The sequence below is a fragment of the Dicentrarchus labrax genome, unplaced genomic scaffold (assembly GCF_905237075.1).
Source record: "Dicentrarchus labrax unplaced genomic scaffold, dlabrax2021, whole genome shotgun sequence".
Classification (NCBI taxonomy): Eukaryota; Metazoa; Chordata; class Actinopteri; family Moronidae; genus Dicentrarchus; species Dicentrarchus labrax.
Window position 1 is genome coordinate 21,270,093 of NW_026136720.1, and position 13,395 is coordinate 21,283,487.

Genomic DNA, 13,395 nt, shown 5'->3' on the forward strand with positions numbered 1-13,395 from the left:
GCGCACGCGCGCACGCACGCCTCTCCCTTGAACATGTATGAGACTCATAAACTATAAACTAACTCTTGTAAAAAAACAATAAAAGGTGGAGACACATATGTACATGTAAACCCATTCAAACACTCTCACACACACTGCGCCACATGTAACGCTCGAGCTTCCATCTCCTCCTTCTGCAGCGCAGCTTTAATATAAACAGCTTGAATTACAGCTAAAGCAAGCCTGAACATACAAGTGTAAATTCATCAAAAATCCTCTCAAGTAGAAATTCATTCAACATCTTCTTTGTTAAATCCACACTCAAATTAATTTAATAAACTACTTGAAAAAGAATGCACTACCTAAATCTGGGATTAATAAGCATGCAGGGAAAATTTTTCATCATAAATGAGTTTTCAGGCAAATATAAAATAAGGCAAGAAAAGAGGAAAATAAGTTACATCTGAGCGTCACTTTGTCTCAGTTTTGTATGTTAGAATTAACACAACATAATATAACACAGAGCTAAAGCTACTGGTGCATACACAAGCTGGATTCAGTTATTAAATATAAATATAAATATAAATGTCCCTTTATGGATGTCTTGATATATAATTGTTGTATATGTTTAAATAATTGTCTCTCTGTCTCATCTCTTGAGGATGATATATGGACACACACACACGGACACACACACACGCACACACACACACACACACACACACACACATACACACTTCCAGCCGTTTGGAGTGTGTGTGACTCGTGGCAGACTTGCATGTCTTAGTGTGAATATGTGTGTACAATTTTCTGTACTTTTACAAAACATTTGATACCAATTTAACTGACAGGTGTGTGTGTGTGTGTGTGTGTGTGTGTGTGTGTGTGTGTGTGTGTGTGTGTGTGTGTGTGTGTGTGTGTGTGTGTGTGTGTGTGTGTCCCTCTCAGCATTCACCCTGTATGTCTTTAACTGAACCTACTGTAGCCACAATTTTATAATTCCAGTTTCCGTATATTCATGTTCTAGACCTAATCAAATTGAGAAGACCCCCCAACACACACACACAAAAAGTCAGCCGTACACACACACTGTGCCCAATGTTTCATATATGTACAAAGGTGCTCAGAAACACAATCAGAATAAAATAATATCATCAAAATAATCCCATTTAAAGGTGTTCAGTATCCACTCAGTGGCGTGTTTATTGTAATACAACAGACCTGCAATAAATTCTACCTCCATGAAGGTTATAATGATCAGTTTTTGTTTTAGAGACGTGTCTTCCGGTCCGGGACCCCCACTGACACTGACTCTTATCTCCCCCATTGTGTAACATAACGCACATATTTTAATTATTATCTCTGCAAAATACACACGTTATTTACACTGTAAACTTTTTCCTTCCTTTCAAACACTGTACAGCTCTTTTCTTTAAAAACAGGTATATTTTACATATTTTAAAAATATATTCTGAATATTTTTTATTCTTAAATTAAATTTTATTTATGATTCTTGGCCTTAGTGCCGTACTTGTTTTTCCCTTTTTATTTTCTCTTACTCTGTTTATTGAATGCTGAGGCAAATTATCTGTAAATACCTACTTGGCAATAAACCTGATTCTCATTCTGATTCTTGATTCAGCTTTACAATAATTTTGAAGGATGTATTTTGTGTTGCTGTTGTGAACTGAGACGTTTTTCTATTATTTTATCCACCCCATTTATATCAATGAGGATAGGCTAAATACAGTATCCGTAACACCTCTTTGTATAACTCAATACAGTTCGATAGCATCACAAACTGCATCTTCCAAATTGATTGTGAAGTTGAATTAACACGTCTCTAAAACTATTTAAACAAAAACTGAACATTATAACCTTCATATGAAGGTAGGATTTATTGCAGGACTGTTGTATTAGACTGTATTAGTTTTAGCTAGGTGTACCTAACAAACTGGTAACTGAGTGTAAGCAATCAGCAGATTTAATACTAGCACTGGGGTTGGGTGTCAAAAACCCTTATCAGATAAACTCTTGTCAAGACATTTATACAGTTTGGGAAGAAAATAATTGATACTCTAGGGTAAGGTATGTTTACATTGTTAAGAAGGGTTGTAGTGCTCTTTTTCTGGGAAGGTTTAGGCTCACTCATCTTTTGGAACAGAGTTCTCCTGTTGGTTTTTATGTTACTGGTTACTGTTGAGGAAAACAGATCTCAATATTTAGGAATCTTAACTGCCTTAAAGGTCCAGTGTGCAACATTCAATAGGATCTATTGGCAGAAATGGAATATAATATTCATACATATGTTTTCATTAGTATATAATCACCTGAAAATAAGAATCATTGTGTTTTTGTGGCCTTAAAATGAGACGTTTATATCTACACAGGGAGCGGGTCCTCTTCTACGGAGGCCATCATGTCAAACCGCCATGTTTCTACAGTAGCCCAGAGGGGACATACCAAACATTGGCTGTAGATAGGGAGAGTCATGTTTTTGTGAGTTATGCGGTCACCTCTACTACACACTTCACAGCATGTTCTCATTCCTAGGTCGTTTAAATCCCACACACTGGTCCTTTAAGCTAACTCTGAAGACTTCCTGCACCCTGTACTAGTGAGAACTACTGAGCTAGTTTAAGATTAAGCCAATGCTACAGAACATAACAATTATATTAAGATCTGACAAAATCTCTGGATCAAGCAAAGTTTTAGTGAAAGCAAAATGAAACACTGATCCAGAATCTGCCAAAAGTGTGGTGGTGTCACATCAGCTGTGCTGTTTGCACCTCATACTCCTCTTTCAAAACACTCTACAAGTGAAACAGGAATTAATCAACTTGCACTGTCTAATTCCAGCACTAGTTGTGATTGAGATGATTCATGAAAACTCACTTATTCTGGTCAAAATGTCAAATATCCTGGTACAAGCTTGTGTGTTTTGAGTTAGTTTCGGCATTCAAGAAGCTGATTGGTTGACTGACTCCCTTTTCCTTGCTCCACCTTTGTGCTTGTCCCACCCATCTTTTTTCTTTTTTTCTTCATCTGCAGATACATAGATTTTATGTAGACAAACTAAAGATCAATGCAGTACAGTGTATCAGCCCTTATTTAACAGTTTTGGACAGATTAAGTAACGTAAAGACTAGTTTTGGGGATTGTTCAAGTCAATTTTAGTTCTCACATACATTATCAGAAATGGAATACAATCATATATTGAAGTAAGACTTTTGTTTAGATTTAGTAAGACTTTTTTCAGTATGTATATCTAAGTGTTGTCATCTCAAATTACACATTTTCTTTTCACCTGGAAAACAAGTTATTCATACTTAAGCAGTCACACCCATTTACCTTCCCATACTGGGATTAGACGACTCTCACTGGATCTGAAGACAGGGGGCGGGCGTGTCCCACTCAAAGCAGCTTGACTCCCAGAGTTTTGGGTGTTGCTACCGGAAAAAAGGTGTCGCAGCTGGTCCAGCTGCCTCCTCCCTCCCCGTCAGTGCCAACAGCTTTTATTGTTTTTTTCTGCTTCATCAGCGGTGTTAGTTTCCATATCTCTCTTCTCACAATCATCATTTCAGTCCTAAGAAAGGAAAAAAAAGAGGAGTTCACACACTTTTTAATGGCATAACACACAACTGGGTGCAACATATGATCTGCTCAACACTAATATGCAAATATATATGCATGGAGTTGGGACTGTAATTAATAGAAATCTCTGTGAGTGTAGGTAACAGTGCTACGACTCCTTTTTTAACCCCTCTAGCCCACAGGAAAGACTGCTCACAGTTCCCCTGTTTGGCAAAACTAATTCTGATGTTATGGAGCGATACACACACACACACACTAATGAGAATATATCATAAGGAGACTATACAGTATAAACATGTACACACAGCTACAGACATACAACTGTATAAATGTTTTTCTGTTAAACACATCAAGATAAAATAAGGCTCACACACAACAATGAAGCAGGTAAATTAAATGGTAATTTACAAAAGATAGTCTGATAGCTGATATGCAGCACACTACTGTATTTATCAGGATTTTAATGGCTATCTTTGTACACAGAACTTCACTTTCCCTGTGAACGTAGTTGTATGTATTACCCTTGTGTAATCATATATTTTTATAGTATCATATAATGTTTGTAAGTATTTGCAATTGTATTATTATGCTTTTTTGGCATCTAAAAACTTTTATTTTATTACTCCAATTTTTTTTCTCTTTAATGTAAACCATGAATTTTGATCATAGATATTCATATCTGCCTCAAAAAAAGTTACTGTGTGTGTGTGTGTGTGTGTGTGTGTGTGTGTGTGTTTGTGGTTTGTGTCTGTCAGGGTAGATGTTTTTGGATGGGTTGGTCTGTTTTTTCCTTTTAATCCATTTAATTTCTTGTAACATTTTCTTGGATTTCCTTTATTATTCTCTTTCTCTCACTTTCTCATATGTTACTTCTTGCTCTATTTTAAAATAATTCTCATTGAGTTTAATTAATGAAATGTGTTAGATAATATAATTGCATTGCCTTGACAATAAATTACTACACAGATTCAATTTTATGAAAACAGAGTTGGATAATATGTGTTAAGATGAGTGTCAGTCTCATCCCCTCTTTTACGGCATGAATTATCTAAAATACCATCAATTGTAATTTCTGAGAGTTTGAACCATCAACCTATTGAGCACAGTCTTTTTACAAACAGCTTATGAGATGCAGGAGTGCTGCTCTACCTCTCTGGAGCTCTGTGCCTTCAGCTGTACAGTCAGCCATTTTCTGTCAGACATGAGGAGGCTTCACTGAGGCTGCACTGCTTATGAAAATAAGGCTTTTGTAACATGCTTTTTGCCCAGACACCAGACATAGAGAAAAACACATGTAGGTGGAGTAAACAACAGCACTAATGACACCAAAGGACGGTTTTATCATTCAGTTATTTCTTCAACCCAATGAGTGGTCAAAACAAAATGGCAGACCTGCATCTTCAAGAATAATTAGACATGTAAGTTTAAATAAACACACAAATGGGAGGTAACATTGAAATGCAGAGAATATAATGTCACCTGGATTTATAGCTTTTATCATGTTTGAGATGGCAGAACTGAGTGCAGACCTGACCTGCAGTTTTAATAAAGGGTTTTCTTTGGGAAGATTATTTATCACGGCATTGTTTTTGGTGCAGTGAAGCATGCGAGTCAAACAGGTCACTGGTCATAACAGTTGTGAAATCGGATTTTCAGAATGTATTATTAGAGGAGTTTAACTTTTCCTTTCGTTCTTTTCATGTTTCCTTAAAAAAAGACTTGACATTCTGAAATTTAAAGTTGCAACATTTTAGAAAATCCATTAATTCTTACACTCTTATGTGAGTTAAAATTGTTACAATCCCCTCAATAACAACAAGAAAAACATCTGGTCACATCTGTGCATGCGTTCATGAACCCAGAAACACACCAGTATCCAGGTTCTCTCACTCTTATTCTCTCTCTCTCTTTCTCACACACACACACACACACACACACACACACACACACACACACACACACACACACACACACACACAGAGTCCATTATATAGTCTATTAAAATTCTTCCTATACTCTACCAATTTTCACTGTTGGCACTAAAAGAAAAAAGAAAAGGGGGAGGAAGAGAGCTCAGGAAGTCATTTGAAGTCACAAGGTCCAGTGTGTAACATTTAGGAGGATCTATTGGGAGACATGGAATATGATATCCATAAGTATGTTTTCAGTAGTGTATAATCACCTGAATATAGGAATAATTTTGTTTGTGTTTTTATCACCTTAGAATGAGCCGCTTTCATCTACTGCTGCGGGTTGCCTTCCATTGGGATCTGCCATGTTTCTAAAGTATCCCAGAAGGGACAAACACAGGCTCTAGGGGCATTTCGAGGTTTCACATTAACTGTACTTTCTTCTCCACGCTTGCAAGGGCAGGGTGAAGCAAGGGAGTTGCAATCTGAAACTAAACTACCAGATGCTCCTAAATCCTACACACTAGACCTGTTTAAGTATAACTACACCCTCAATTCTATTAGCTCCCTCACTGTAAAAGCTCCAGTGGACTCTCTGTGTCCACGCTGGAAACACAGAGAGTCCACTGGAGCTTTTACAGTCACTAGAAGCACATTCATGGCTGTTTGTAAGTTTCTGTGTGGTACCTTTGTTGTAACTGAACTAAAGACTCAGTTGTGTGTGTGTGTGTGTGTGTGTGTGTGTGTGTGTGTGTGTGTGTGTGTGTTTGTGTGTGTGTGTGTGTGTGTGTGTGTGTGTGTGTGTGTGTCTGTGGGGGGGGACTGTCAGTGCATGGGATCAAAGTTAAGAATGCAGTCCGTTGGTGCTTCTACAGTGTCTAAAGCACAAGTCTAAACCACTGCGCCAAAATAGAAAAATAGTAAGTAGAGGGTTAGCAAAAACTGGCATAAACTCCTGTGAAAGATGTGTCCCGATCAGTATACCTTTCAAAATGAGCACAGCGGTTTTACAGACTCACACTCAAAGTGAAGGCTGGGGGAGTTGGACCGCCCTCTTTTGATCAGAGGGCGTTAACTCAGTTTTTATATAACTGTTGTTATATAAATGACGTAAAGTAGTCCCAAACGGTCAACTCTTTGTCAGCACTGGCCTTGCAAAGTTCAGGGTGATTTGAAACAGAGGATGACGTGTTCAGCCATTTAAAAAAAAAATTCGGTAAGATTGTCAATATTAACACCAGCACTGACTGTTTCAACACAGTATAGTCATATAATTTAGTTTACAGCTCAGAAAATGTGTGGAGTGGTTACATTTCTTTTTTCTTTGTGTGTGTGTACCTGGCAGGATGCATCTGACTGATATCCAAATTGCAAATTGAAGCCGAACTTAAATTTCTACTGTACATCATAAATATTACACATTTGGACAGTAAAAGTTAAAGCTGCACCACCCCGATGGAGAAAGATTAGAAAAGAGCCAACGTGCTGTGAAAACAAAGTAGAGTTGACATGAGTTTATTTTAACACTCACCTCAATTAATACATCAAAATAAAATGAAGACTTTAAATTTGATGAAACATTGTGAATTATACTGCCTAGAATTAGCTTTTTACACACACACACACACACACACACACACACACACACACACAGAACTGTATTTCAGTAATTACAATAACAAACTAAGGCTAAAGGCAGTATAACAAGTTTCAGGGGTACAGAAAGGTGTGAGGTAACTAAAGTAGATTACTGGGAATTTAACACCACCTTTCTCTCTAAAATAAGTGATAGAACAGTGGTTGAAAGGGGTTTAGAGGTTTGGCTTCAGAGGTGTGTGTGCTCTACTTTAGTTTCCTTTAGATACCTGATACTTATATATATATAATAATAATATATCATTGTTGTATTTACATCTTCGCTACAAAGGGCACTGTGGTTTACTGTCTTATCTTTGAATAATGTTTAATTCTAGTGATTTTTCAGGAGAATATTGGCTGCAGAAAACTCACTGTCTTCTCAGTCTTCTGAGCACAGGGAATAACTAAGGCCACTCAGATGAATGAATCAACATTTTTATCAACTCACATCTTCTCTCATCTGGCCGTTTGTGACTGGACAGTCAGCACACTGTTCATTCAGGAAAACTAAGAAGGAAATCTGAAATAACCCCTCATCCCCAATGGAAAAGATCATGAACTACAAGTGAGAGTGAAATAAAAAGAAGCACCCACTGGTTTGGAAAAAGTTGTTAGCAGAGACGACGTCAAAGAGGGAGGAGAGACGTTCTAATGACGGACTTTTAGTTTTCTGATCAGTTCAGTACAACAGTGTAGTATATACAGCAGGAGATATTACTCACCTGTGCATTCATGCTTAGTTGTCTGAAAGTTCAACATCTGGCACCAGATTGGAGTCAGATTTACTCTGTGATTCACTACAGCTGCCACAAGATAAATGCATTTTAACTGAAACATTTTAACATGTTACCGTCTACATTTACTTTGCTGTCTACACTTCTCATATGTGTTTTTGGGTGATTCATTCTTTTAGAAGACTGTGTGAGAAATTTGAAACATATGTATATTAATAAAATTGAGTGACCAGCAAGCAGTGCAGTATCTTATTGTCTTATTTTTTCAGATCAAATTTGACATTTTGCTTCTAATCTGTGGGCATCAACTGTGGTCTGACTTAAAATCAGAATGTGGATTATTGTGGGCCTTGTAGGCCTATAATGTTTTCAGATGGTGTCAGATACAAAAAAACATCATTTACATAAATTCCTTCTAAATTTGGATAATTGGCCTTTAAAATAATTGTGTTCTCTAAAAGTAGAATGCAGAATAGTGTAGCAGTAGTGACTTTTAAACTATTTAAACTAAATAGCAGAAAATCCATAGCTGTGTTACAGTTACACATTACTGTTTATACTAATAATCTTTGTGTTTATCTTTGTATTTTTCATTGTTTTTAGCAACCTTAAACCTCAAAACATAAAACCAATCCTGTACCTGGATCCTACCGGGGATAAATGAGTAACCATTTAATCTTAAACATATGATCTGACCCTCTGTTGTCTGCACTTCCTAAAAACATTAAGTCCCTCAATGCATCATCTAGCAAGAACAGTAATTAAGGAGCTACTATCGTACTACTGATGTGATAACTCTGGCCATAAACACAATTTAAATTTCAGAATGTTACCTGTAATGTTTTAAAGCTGCAAAGTTTGACGTCATCTCTGTATAATTTTCTGGAAGTACAAAACCTTTAATTTGCTTTCATGATTTTCTTGACTAAATACCGTGACAGTCCATTGTCAACATTGCATAGTATAGAAATAATGGAGATGGTTTGGCAAGTGTAAGAAACCATTAGATATTAGATAGATTAGATATAGTTAAATACATTTTCTTAAAGGACCAATGTGTAGGATTCAGTGGCACCTATTGCAGTGAGGTTGCAGATATAACAAAGCTAAGATAACCGGCCAGTTGAACAGTGTTTGGTTTGTCTGTTTTGGGCTAGAAACATGGTGGTTCAACAGGACAGACTCCAGGGAGAAGAAGACCCACTCACTCTGCAGATGTAAACAGCTCTTTCTAAGGTAACAAAAACACAACAGTTCTTATTTTAAGGTGAAACACTAGTTAAAACATACCTATGAATATTATATTCCATTTCTGCCAATAGATGCACCTAAATGTCACACACTGGACATTTAAATTGACTCAATAAGCTTCATGTTAGATATTTCTAGGTTTTATTTTCTGACATTATTATCAGATGATTGCAAGGATGAAACATTTTGATATGTGCTGCACATGAACACACTTTAAATTACATTAGGGGACTTGAAAGTTTAAACTTTATGAAAATATCTCTCCCTCTCTCTTGGTTGTTTTTCTAAACTGCTAAGCTCTTTAAAGTGAAAAAGGTAGAAGTTAGACACCAGCACAGTTTAGGCATTCTTCAAAATCATAACTACAAGGAAACACAACTCTGATGTTTGTTATGCATCACAGCTTCATACAGAAATGAAAACAAGGAAGCTTCATTACATAAGCTACAATTGTAATCAAGATAAGACTCTGATCAGCATACACCATACTGTTATACCATACCATACTTACTCTACAAGTGCTCCAGAAATTAAATGTTGCATCAGACAAAACTCAAATTACATGTGCCAATGTAAAGCAGGATGAATGTAATTATGTTAGGATACATTTTATGGAGAGCAAATATGAGGATTAAATAATTAAACAATAGTCAGTACACTTTTCAAGAAATGGTGGGCCTTCATTTTGGTTGGTCTGTACCGTTTTTGTTTCTTTGAGTTTATTTTTGTGCTTTTATATTTTGGGGTTTTTGATTCTCTTTCAATTTAAAGTTAATAAAAACCTTAATTATAAATACAATAGCCCATGAATTTACATTTGCTTCAAAAGTATTATTTAAAAAAACTGTTATGGAGGGAAACATACATTATGGTTTTCAGTTTCTTTGTCAAATACCAAACACACACATTCACTGGTCTTACCATGTGGTTACACATCAGCTTTATGTTCTAACTCCTTTGCACTTAAATCACATGTAATGCTGCTTCTGAAATGTGGCTCAAATCAAAATGATTTCCTCCTGTGAATCATGGAAATAATGTTATTTTGTACAGAAAGCAGAAACTTTAAATGAGCTTCATCTGATTTTATAAAAATGCGAACAAAGAGGACAATCAAAGTGCTCTGAGGAAAATTCACATCTCAGCAAAAAGTAATGTTTATTCAGATACAAAAGTGTATTTTTACAAATTTGAAAAGAAAATAGCTTAACATTATGTTTTTTGGAGTTAATGATTTACAAAACATGGTGACTTCTGTTTGTTATTTTGACTTATGATAAATAATGAATTATTTTGTGTTGTTTACAAATTTTGTCGAAAATTTTGATATTCAAGATGTTTTGTGTGTCTCTGCCTTCATGTAGATAAACTTTATTTATTTGAAAATCTAAGTGGAGAATAAAAAAACTCAAACTTGTGATGAGAAGGTTATTAGCAATTGTACAGTGTGTGTGTGTGTGTGTGTGTGTGTGTGTGTGTCAGACAGTAAAGAGAGATCAAGAAGAGAAAGTGTGAGAGTGAGTCAGTAAGTGTTAACATGAGTGCATCAGCATACGAGTGAGAATTGACTTGTGAAATTGTGTATTCCTGACATATGCAAGTGGTGTTTGTGAGATTTTATGTTTTATGTGTGTGTGTGTGTGTGTGTGTGTGTGTGTGTGTGTGTGTGAGAAATATAGTTTGCAATTACTTTCAACTTGTTCATGAAAGGCTCTTTGTTGTTGACAATGAATAAATAAAATAAAAAGAGAAATTTCATCTTATTTAAATAATTTAAGGTGTAACATATAAATTGCTTTAGTTTTACTTCATAGATTAAATTGACTAAACTGTAAATGTAAGCTTGCGTGTGTTTCGACCAACAGCGTCAGACAAATATCCAAGAAAATACATTTAACCATCTGACGTGTGCGCGCAGTTACAGACAGAAAGGAAAGGATGTGAAATATTGCCTATTTATATTTGTGTGTGTGTTTCATTCGCTTACGTAGAACCACATAGGCAGCTCTCCTCTCACAGCACAGTGATGACGTCCAGACATGCAGAGCTGTGTGTTTTTGTTGGTGTAAGTCTGTGTGTATTCATCTGCACTTGTGTGTGTGTGTTGGTTTCCAACATCGGAGGGCACAGAGTTACCCCTTACCAAACCACTTTCCTGAATCATTTTCCACCTCCACATATTGAAGGACCCGGCTGCTTTCTTTTGACTCATACACCAAAACATGTGTGTGTGTGTGTGTGTGTGTGTGTGTGTGTGTGTGTGTGTGTGTGTGTGCGCGTTAGGGAAGGTTAAATGACAGATTCAAAGCCATGTGTACTGTAAATCTGGGGTAAAAGTATGGAGAGATGCTGCCATAACCAGGAGGGTGCTATGCTACAGGATATCCTGACAGAGAACAGAACCTCCGATCCAAACTGACATGGCATTTTGCCCTCTGGTAAGGCACGCACACACGCACGCACGCACGCAAGTGCGCACACACACACACACACACACACACACACACACACACACACACACACACACACACACACACACACACACACACACACACACACACACACATCCATTCCACCACACTTCCGTCCGGAAAATCTGCCCCCACCACAACACACTGCTTCATATTTTGGTGCACAGCTCAGCCAAAAAACGGGTAAATCTGTTTTCATGCTTAGTGAAATATCGACTTTGGTCTGAAAAAATAACATGAAAAATAATAATAACCTTGTGTGTCTGAGTCAGTATTGAAAGATGTTGCAACATACATAACTTTATATCTCAGGAGACACAGAAGATGTGCAAAATAAAAGTAGATGTAGATTTGATGACTTAAAATGTAAACTTACCTAAAGTGAAATGTAAAAAGTTAACTTATGGAAACCCAAAACAAGACTGACAAAGTTTAAAAGAGATGGTTTTGAAATCTATGACTAGGGGACAAGCCAGTGGAAGCAAGAACATATTTATGTGTTTTAGAGATTTTTTGGGACATGGAAGACTCGGCTTTAATTGACTCCTGCAATCAGAATATCAGGTCATCTTAAATTATACAACTAAACTATACTGAACAGCCTCCAATAGTTGGATATATACTGAAATATCTAACAATGCAGTGCTATTTAAACAAAGGCTGAGGACATCTGCTCGATTTCTAAACCTCCCAGTTTGTTATCTTAACTGTCCATTAAATATGAAGCTACGGGAGACAAGACTGTAAACAGGGGGAAACTTGTTATATCTCATTTGTTTAATTAATACAAAAACTGAAGTTCGATTGGGTTATGTGCTGGACTATTTCTTGGCTGGGGCCAGTTTCCGGGCAGTCAGCGGAATAATCTAGCACATAACCCCCATAATAAAAATTGTCATTTTTAAACTTAGGTTTTTGTACATAAAGGAATGAGATATACGTAGCAAGTTATTTTGTGAGCTTTAGAGATGCTAGTAGAAAGATTTTGATGAATTCAGACTGATCCAGGCTTGCTGTTTCCTTCTGGTCCCAGTCTTTATCCTAAACTAAGCTAGTCTAAACTAAAGAAACTGGCTGCTGGTTGTTGGCTTATATTTAACAGATTTATATGAGAGAGGTTTTGCTTTTGGGGTTTTGGTTAGGTTTGGGTACAAACACTACTTTATTAGAAGATTGTAGTCGTGGTTAAAAGAACTACACCGACTGTGGGTAGGAAATGGGAAACTAATAGCGGTCTCCTGTGGTACATTTGCACCACCTCTCTAAGAGATTTTTCAGTAATAGAAGAATGAAGCATTACTTTCTCTTTTGATTTGAGTAATAACTCAAAAAGAAACTAGAGGTACTCCTCATGTAAACATGAACATATTTATTATTTTAGACAAATGACTAATGGTGTCTTATTAAAAGCACAGTAAGCAGGATTTTCCTAAAAACAATTCCTCTCAGTCACCACTTGACCCAAAAGAAGGGTGTGGTTGTGCCTGTATCTGCAGAGACCCTGCCCTCTGCCTGTATTATTTTTTTTTTCAATTTTGCTGTGCTTGGGACATTTCTGGGCATCAATGTGTATGCAGTGGGTGGCCCAGCCAATAACAGCACGCAAGGTGTGAGGGCTAACGTAGCGACAAGGTGCCAGATCGTAAGCACAAATCCAAGAGTAACTTCTGGTGTCGGGAGCCGGGGAGGAGAGGCCAGATTTGAGTGTTGTGTTTACAAACTGCAATGGACAAATCTCACTCATTCTGCCTTTAAGGTATGAAAAACCAACTTGTTCACAGTAACGGTAAAAGGCAACCACTCTTTCTCTCTCTGTTA